This window comes from Chiloscyllium plagiosum, unplaced genomic scaffold, assembly GCF_037043375.1.
Source record: "Chiloscyllium plagiosum isolate Xiang-an unplaced genomic scaffold, Cpla_swu_hap1 HiC_scaffold_16, whole genome shotgun sequence".
Lineage (NCBI taxonomy): Eukaryota > Metazoa > Chordata > Chondrichthyes > Orectolobiformes > Hemiscylliidae > Chiloscyllium > Chiloscyllium plagiosum.
In genome coordinates, this window is record NW_028270154.1 from 57245367 (window position 1) to 57255200 (window position 9834).

Below are 9834 nucleotides of genomic sequence, written 5' to 3' on the forward strand. Positions count from 1 at the left end.
TTGACAAGCTCTCCATGAATTCCATGTGATCGAATGTTATAGTTAGAAGGGGAATGGGTGAACAGGAAATGCACCCCATTGCCCAAACTGTATTGAAATGTCTCTGGTATGTCTGTGCTCTGGTTGCCTTCACTCTTGATTCTCTTGACATTCTACTGTGCTGCTCTCCTAATTGGTCAAACAATGGCAACCCCCAAAATGGTTGCCTCTCGCAGTTCACCAATTGGCAAGAGCAATTACATATAAGAGGTAAGTGCTGGCCTTGCCAAAAGTGCAATAAATAAAATAGACCCATTCTGAAATCCCCTTGGAGGTTTGTAACAGTTTGAAAAAAAAGTAATCTGGGACTATTTAAGATAAAACTTCTGAGGTGAGCCACAAAATAAAAACTAATATCCCTCCGAAGAAGAAAATCCCAGACAACACCCTTGCCCTCCCATTTTGGATCACCACTCAAAAAGAAATCAAATTCTAATTATAAATAAAGGTTGTTTCCCAGGAGGTTTGAACCCAGCTCATACGGACTGCAAATTAATTTCACAAACATGTAACATCTTCAACAGAAGATAAAGTATCGATTAAATTAGTGTAGCACTGCCACTTTCTATGATCACAATGACTAGCAAGATCACATTTGTCTAAAGTGAATATGTCACCATCAGACTTCCTCAGCATGTCTGTTGTATTTCCTGCCATCACATAAGACAACATTTAACTTTTCCAATGAAGAAGTCGCCTCTGACAATTACCACTGGAGAACACTGCAGTATGAGCAGTTGAGAGAGATTGTGCACCATCTAGTGGTGAGGGTGAATATTGATGGGCCTGAGAGCTTTTTCTCACCTTTTCATTTATGTGTTCGTATGACCTGTCAAAAACTGAATTTTCCTGAAGGTTGATGTTAACTCCAGCTAGTCCAATTCTATCAGAAGTTTATCTATCCATAAAAACTATGGCATCTTCTAAGGGATGCCTGCAGTTGGCACCTGATTCTGCTAAGATCTCTTTTGGGTACATATGCTACCACTAATCTTCCTTTTTAACACTAGTCTAAGGACAATGCCAGAGTGCCACAAGATCCTTTGAGAAGTTGTTTTTTATACCAAACTCTTAGAACATGTCCAGACATATTTCTATTGCAAATGGGACTTAAACCTGGACCAAGAGCCCCCTGGATGTTATGAGAAATGTTAGCATACTGATTCAATCAGAATTGAAGGCAAATGGTCAGCACTGATTACTCACTGGCCTCTTGATTACGAGAATAGCTTTTTGGTACTCTCCTTGCCATTTCTGCCCCCTTTCAAACAGTAACTCGTCCCACTTTGTCAGTACCAAAGCTTATGAGTGTATAGTAAGCTTCAGATTTTGATTTCACTGCAAGGAGGTTCAAATTCTATCTATGATTCTCAATACTGTCCCCATGTTCTCCACCACTGCTGTATTCTGATACCTGCTTCTTCATTGGCTTCTCAACCTGATTTTGATTTTATGTAACCTTCAATGTCCCAGTTTTTGGCCCGAGCCCCTAATCACGGAAGTCCTGATGCACTTATTGGTCCTGCACTCTACTCCTCTCAAGGCCAGAAAGATCAGGATTTTCCTGAAATTTTCAAACCCCACCCCCGACAGTTCACTTTGAGACTGTCTGGTCCCCTCCCTATCCATTAATCTTGCCATGTCAGTGAATGACATAACAGCAAATTAGATTGTTAAATTCTCCTTTTGAAGAAAATCTGATAACTTTGTCTCCCTCATACCAGCAACTATAAGGTTCCAAGTACATTCGTTCTTCAAAGCTCTTTCAGCATCATCCTGTGGGAGATTATATAAATCTGTTTAAAAGCTGTCTTCGCATTTGGTAAAGTAAATAGGTTATTGTTCCAAATCGTGCTTGTTTTATCATTAAATTTATTTTCAAGCCAGTATGCACCAAATACATTAACTAATGAATCATACTTCATATTGCTCTCCTCCATGCAATATCAGCAATTGGATTTACAAGATATAAATCTTGTTGACTTCATAGCACTGATGTGTAAGCCAGATCTGTCACTTCCAGAGCACCCACTTTTGTCCTCATTATGGACCTTCCTCATTATCAAAACGTTGAGGTAACGACATTCATTTCTGGAGCTCCATCCCTCCAGACTCAGGCCTGAATGACCTAGTTGAATGCTTTCTTACTATCAAAATGTTCTGAGTCTCTGTACAGTTCATGGCCAGGCTTTGAAGTTTCCAAGGTTCTTTTCTCCTGCTCTTCACAGTCCTCCTACTCTGTAGTCCTTTAAAATTAAAGTCTTCTGAGGTTTTAGCCTGGAATCATTCCATTTTCTCCCCACCTGCACCTATTGATGTCTGCCAAGGTCCTGTCCTACCTTTGGGATCTTCCCTTTTCAGCTGTAACCCATGAACTATTAACTTCAAATCCTGGATCTGGAAATTTATTTCCTTAGTTGCCAAGGTACATTATCTTGTGCTTTAAGCCAATACTTCTACCTCTGCATTGAGATACCAGTCTAGGGTATCTCTGAGCTCTGGGTGTCAGCACATACTCCATGCCTGACATTATTTATACTCTATCAGTAAGTAAGGCTCTTCAATTCATCTTTATACTGTAACAAGCATAATTCTCATCTGTGCATATGGGATTCTCAAATACCAATTATGTTGTGTTGTGTCTAAGACTTCTCTCTTCACATGCTTGTTCTAGACTGGTGTCTTCTCTCTTACCAACTTCAGATCCAATCATGACAAATTACACAATACTCATTATACAACAACAACTATGATCATCTGCTCACAATGTGGCCTTTCTTTCTTTGAAAGGTGAGACAACATTTATTGCCCTTGAGAAGATGATGGCACATTGCCTTCTTGAACCTCTCGATCTGGGGAGTATAAGTAAACCCAAAGAGCTGTTAGGAAGTGAGTTCCAGACTTTTAGCTTAATGTATGGTTTTGACGGGAAGTTGTAGCTGGTGGTATATGCATGCATTTGATGCCTTTGTCCTCCCTTTTGAGAAGGTAGAGATTGTGGGTTTGGAAGGTACCAGAGGGGGCTGAATAGATTCCTGTATCTTGATTCTGTAGATAAGACTCCCTACAGTGTCTCTCGCCCGTAGGTGTTCAAAGTTTGTGAGAAGATTTGTGGCTCGGGTGCTCGTTGTTGTGGTTCCGTTCGCCGAGATTCCCTACAGTATGGAAACAGGCCCTTCGACCCAACAAGTCCACACCAACCCTCCAAAGAGTAACCTACCCAGACCCATTCCACTACCCTATATTTAGCCCTAACTGATGCAGCTAACCCTCTGGACAATTTAGCGTGGCCAATTCACCTGACCTGCACATCTTTGGATTGTGGGAGGAAACCGAAGCACCCGGAGGAAACCCATGCAGACACAGAGGAACCTGCAAACTTCACACAGACAGTTGCCGAGGTGGGAATCAAGCCGGGTCCCTGGCTTTGTGAGGCAGCAGTGCTAACCACTGAGCCACCATGCTGCCCACTAGCTATCACTATCAGTGATGAGAGTATGTTGGAGGTGGTGGATGGGGTGCCATCAAGTAGGATGCTTTGGCCTGGATAATGTTGAGATTTTTGAGTGTTACCTGAACTGCATTTGTAATGTGGGCAGTAGTTAGATTCTGTCATACTGGAAATCATCATTGCCTGGCATTTGTGTGGCATGAATGTTACTTGTCACTTGCAAATCTAAACCACAATTATTCAACTCTTACTGCATTTTGGACATGGACTGCTTCAGTGTCTGATGGGTTGCAAATGGTGCTGAACAGGGAAGGTCATTGATGAAGCAACTGAAGATGGTTGGGCCTAGGCCATTGCCCTGAGAAACTCTTCTCTGACATCCAATAACCACAACCAACTTCCATTCTGTTAGGTATGACTCCATAATGGAAAGTACTGTCCAATAGGATTTGAGATTCTCTCAGCTTGTTTGGATGAGAGATTTGGGATGCACAATAGATGCATAAACTGACTGTGGCAACATGGTGCCACAAAGCTGAGTATGTGGCAGAAAGATTGGTATGGGATAAGTGAGTTTTGGTTTAGGGGCAATTGTCTCCAGTACTGGAGAAAGTGGGGTGCTTTACACGTGAACCTGGGCCACTACTCTTGAAAACCATTTTTAGGTGTGCTTGATGCTGCTCCCGGCATGCCTTCCTCTGCTCTTTAGTCCCAGTTAGTGATCCAGCTTAATGATGATGTTACAGTGATGGTTAGAATTAGAATAACATTTTATGGTCACATGTACTCAAGTACAAAAATACATGAGTACAATGAAAACTGTACAGTGTTACCATTTCTAGTGCTATCTTGTACCTAGGTAGACAATCTTAGGTACAAAGTAGAAAGATTAAAGAAACAAACACATTATAGTCCCTTGTAGTATAAAGTAGAAAATTAAAGCTAAAAGTTGAATCGTTGTCTTTAAATGCTTAGCACACAAGGGCTCAATTTCCTCTGCTTTGGCCTGCCCCCTGGAAGACCTCAAGCTGTTTGCTCTCTGCCGTTGCCACAGATGCCAGGGGCCCTCCCTCATTACTGCATCGGGCTTGTTCTTCCTGCATTGGGTTCTATCTCCAATCGTCAAGCTCCCGATCCAGGCCCCCTGCTGCTGCAATGAGCTGTCTCCAGAAGGTAAGTTCTATCTCCCCCGCGTTCGCCACCAGTAACAGATGCTGAGAGACTTGGTGCTGCCTGCTCTCTTGCTGCAACAGTGGACTCACTCTCCCACGCACTGCACAAACGTGCTCTCCATAGGATGGCATGATGTACAGATTGCCTGAGTACAGTCCCACTGCTGTTGATGACCTATCGTGCCTCATGGATGTCCTGTTTGGAATTGCTAGATCTATGACAACTCAACAATTGGAGAGGGTCTGAGCGGTGCAAGTGCTGTTATTGAGGTCAAAGTGCCATCTTTGAGGAGCATTAAGGCAAGGCATAGTAAGGATTTTCCTCTTTTAATTGAATAGTTCTGGAGGGGCAGTAATGGCACTTAGTGGTATGCTCCTCCTGTGAATTGTGGGAGATCAGGGAGAAGTGAAATGTCCTAACTGTGTCTGCAGGAAGTGTCCACCTGCAGCTCCTCTCGGACTGCATGGATCAAATGGAGTGGCAGTTAAACTCAGAGGAGCATAGGGGAAGCAGAAAGTTTTATAGACTGGTGTGACCACATCCCTGAAACCTCTAAGATCAGCCAGACAGGAGGAACCGCTAGGAGGGTCAGACAGGCAGTGCAGGAGTCCCCTGTCACTGTTCCACCCTCAAACAAGTATACCATTTTAGATACTCCTGGGGAAAGCCATAGCAACAACCAGATTTGTGGCACCACAGTTGGCTGTGGTATAGCAAGGAGGGTCAAAGTGATGGAGGACTCTAAGTCAGGGTCACAGGGGTATTTGTGGCTGTGAGCAAGACCCCATGATTGTGTGATGTCTCTGAGTAGATACAGTACATTCTTATAGGGGATGGTGAGCAGCTAGAGGTTGGATGTAGATAGGAAGAGAAATTAGGTCCTGAAAAGGTGATTTAGGAAGTTAAGTAGAAAGTTGAAAAGCAGAATCCCTGGTATTGTAATCTCAGGATTACTTGCTGTGTCAGGCGCTAGTGAGACCAGAAATGGGAAAATAATATATTTAACAAATCAGCTGGTGTAGGCAGGAGGGCTTCAGATATCTCAACCATTGGGATCTCTTCCAGGGTTGGTGGGAACTGTTCAAGAAGCAAGAGTTGCACCTAAACTGGAGGGCTGCCAATATCTCTACAGGGAGGTTTGCTCGTACCATTTGGGATGGTTTAAAGTAGCGTGTCAGGGGTGGGAATCAGCTGTAAGGCAGCATGTGGTGTGATTGAAGAGAAGAAAATCTAATTGGAAGAACAGCCAGGACTAGGTTAATAAACATGGCAGGATTGAAGGTCTGAATTCTATTTATTTCAACGTAAGGATTATAATGGGTAAGGCTTACCGCTTAGAGCCTATATGAGTACACGGAACTATAATGTTGTAGCCATTACAGAAACTTAGTTGAGAGAAGCGCAGGACTGGCAGTTAAACATTCCAGCATTTAGATGTTTCAGGCATGATAGAGAGGGATGTAAAAGGAGCAGGGGAGTTGCATTACTGTGTAATGCGAAAACTGTACTAAGAGAGGATATCTTGGAGGGCTCATCCAGTGAGGCCATATGGATAAACTCCGAAATAAGAAAGATGCAATCACTATGTTGGGGTTATAATGTAGGCCTCCCAAAAGCTAGCTGGAGATTGAGGAACAGATATATAAGCAGGTCATGGAAAGATGTCAAAACTACAAGGTTGTTGTAGTGGGTAATTTTAACTTTCCCACTATTAAATGGGACTCACTTCGTGCCATGGGCTTAGATGGGTTTTAATTTGTCATGAGCGTCCAGGAGTGTTTGTTGAGATAGTACATAGTCCAATTAGAAAAGGGGCTCTACTAGAACTTGTAACGGGAAATAAGTCTGGCGAAGTGATTGACATTTCAGTGAGAGAGCATTTTAGGAATACTAATCATAATTCTGTAAGTTTTCAAATAATGATGGTCCTTGGGTGAAAGTGCTAAATCAGGGGCAGGTTAATTACAACAGTATTAGGCAAGCAGCTGCTTGAGGGTAAATCCACATCTGACATGTGGGAGTCTTTCAGAGGCTAGTTGATCAGAGTTCAGAACCAGCATGTTCTTGTGAGCATGAAAGGTAAGGAAGGGAACCAGGATGATGGCAGATAGTAAAGTTTAAAGAAAATTTAAATATAACCAAAAAAGAGGAAGCAAATGCAAGTTTTAGGAAACTGAAATTGACAAGGCCCTGGAGGAATATAACGGAAGCAAGAAAAGAACTTAAACAAGAAACTAGGAAGGCTAAAAGGGGCCATAAAAGGTGTTTGGCAAACAGAATTAAGGAGAATTTCAATGCATTTTGTACATTCTAGGAACAAGAGGATAGCTAGGGAATGAATGGGTCCACTCAAGGATAGAGGAAGGATTTGTATATGAAGCCAGAGGAAGTGGGTGAAGTCTTTTAATGAGTACTTTGCATTTATATTCACCAAGGAGGAGGGCAATGTGGATGATGGTAAGATTAGAGAAGAGTATTTTGATATTTCAGTGCATGCTAGTATGAAGGAAGAAGTGGTGTTGGATTTCTTGAGAAACATTAAGGTTGATAAGTCCTCTGGGCCTGATGGGATCTATCCCAGGATACTGAGGGAGGCAAGGGAGAAGATTGTTGGGTCTTAAAGATCTTTTGTATCCTTTTTAGCCATAGGTGAGATCCCAGAAGACTGGAGAATAGCCAATGCCATGTAGATCTAAAGCATAACCATCTATGTTTGTATTAAATGTACCTTCCAATAAGTGATAATCTTTGCTCTCCTAATTACTCTCAGTACCTACATATTAATCTTTTGTGATACATGCGCAAAGCTACCCAGATCTCTCTGCATCTAAGCTCTGCAGTCTCTCACCATTTAATCATGTTTCTTCATTATTCTTCCTGTTAAAAGAATAAAGAAAATTGTGAGAGATTGCTGAGATTTGGAGGTATCAGCTAGATTTGAGGTTATCCATGATCTCATTGGATAGCGAAGCAGGTTCGAGGGACTGTACAGCCAATTCTTCCTTCATAAGTTTCATCCAGAGCTTTACAGACTAGACTGTTGAACATCAGAAAGTAATGGGAAATCTTACTGAAGGGTAGAATAAAAAAAAATTACAATTGAAAGATATAGTAATGAATTGAAAGCATTAGGGACTATAGATGATAATAGCTTTGCCAAAAATATACTTGTGAATATTACTTCTGTATCCAAATGCTGCTGAGTAATAACCATCTTGGGAGGTGGAAGTAATTGTTACTTATTTGAGTAAATGAGTATTTGAATTATTCCATATTATATCCACCAGGTGGCAACCTTCTGCACCCAAATATTTGGAAAGCTTTGTTTGCATTTTATTTAACATCCATTGTGTGGAAACTTGAAAATAATTATGAATAAAGAAGGAATCAGTTCTTTCAAAGACCCACTTTGACCTCATAAAGAACAGTAGCTGCAAAAGGTGTTATTCGCAGGTCCAAAGTATTATTTTGAACTTCTTAAAAATCTTTTCTATTCCAATTTGCAAGGAGTACCTGGTTTCCTGGGGCTGTGGGAGTTTGAATTGTATCATTCATGGGTTTAAACCTCGGCAAATGTGAGTAGGCCAAGTTTGAATAGAATTTAGCATTTCACATGAGCAAGGCAGCGATCAGTAGGGCAATAGTGATGTGGATGTTACAGTCTACATTGAAGTAATGACACTTGTAAATGGGCATGAAATCTGATACTTTGAACTCAATCTTTCAATCAGGGTAAGAATCCTCATTTCCAACCAGATGAGGCATGCAGGATCCATTACCACAGAAGCAGTCCAGTATTGCAGTGGCTCATTGCATACACCACACCTTATATAACAAAAGTTGCTAAATATTGGTAACATGTTTGAAAGATCCCAATGTCACTTCCTTTAGCTGCTGAGAGAAGGTAATTGTGTAAAATAAGTGGCTAGGGCAGTATTGTGTCAGTAGGTAATGGAACGGAAGACAAATGAATGGTTAAGGGGGTACAGGTAAGAGGTAGGTGTGTGAAGCAGGTAGGGTGCCCAGTTGGAGGGGTGCCAAGTGGGTGGCCAAGGCTTACAGGTGAGAAGAGGTGGAGAGGTTAAGTGTTTGGGGTTTTGGTTAGGTTCAGGGTTGAGTTGGGAGTGGTGTCAACTGGGACTCTGTGGTGAGTAGGCAGTCTGGTACCTGTGAGGTGGTATTTGGTTGGATATATAACAGGAGGGAGGCTGGGAAGTGCTTAAGTTTAAGAGGACTTAGTGTCCTTGTTTGAGTCACTCAAAATTAACATATAGGTATAGCAAGCAATTCAGAAAGTAAAGAGTATGGTAGCTTTTTATTACAAGAGAATTGAAAATAACTTGCTACAATGTAATGAGCCTTGGTGTGACTACACCTTCAATATTACACCATAAGACATAGGAGCAGAAATTAGGCCATTCAACCCATCTAGCCTGCTCCACCATTCAATCATGGCTGATAAGTTTCTCAACCCCATTCTCCCACTTTCTCCCCGTAACCCTTGATCCCCTTGATACTCAAGAACCTATCTATCTCAGTCTTAAATATACTCAATGACCTGGCCTCCACAGCCTTCTGTGGCAGTGAATTCCATAGATTTACCACTCTATGGCTGAAGCAGTTTCTCCTTATCTCTGTTCTAAAAGCTCTTCCCTTTACTCTAAGGTTGTGCCCTTGGGTCCTACTCTCTCCTACCAATGGAAACATCTCCCCAACATCTACTCTGTCCAGGCCATTTAGTACATTTTGTTTCAATTACAAACCCCCGTCATCCTTCTAAACTTCACAGTCCTCAAATATTCCTTATAAGTTAAGCTTTTCATTTGTGGGACCATTTCTGTGAACCTCCTCTGAACATGCTCCAGGGCCAGTACATCCTTTCTGAAATATGGGATCCAAAACTGCGCACAATACTCCAAATGTGGTCTGACCAGAGCCTCCAAAGTATATCCCTGCTTTTATATTCAACACCTCTCAAAATAAATGCCATCCTTGTATTTGTATTCTTTTTTTTATAGATATTTTTATTAGAAATTTAACATTTTTACAAGTTTACAAAAATAAACAAAACTCTCAGATATAAACATTGATATACAATTAGCTCAAATATACAATAGCCAAAATTTGACAAAAAAAGCAAAACAACAACAAAAAAACCGAAAAGAAAAAAA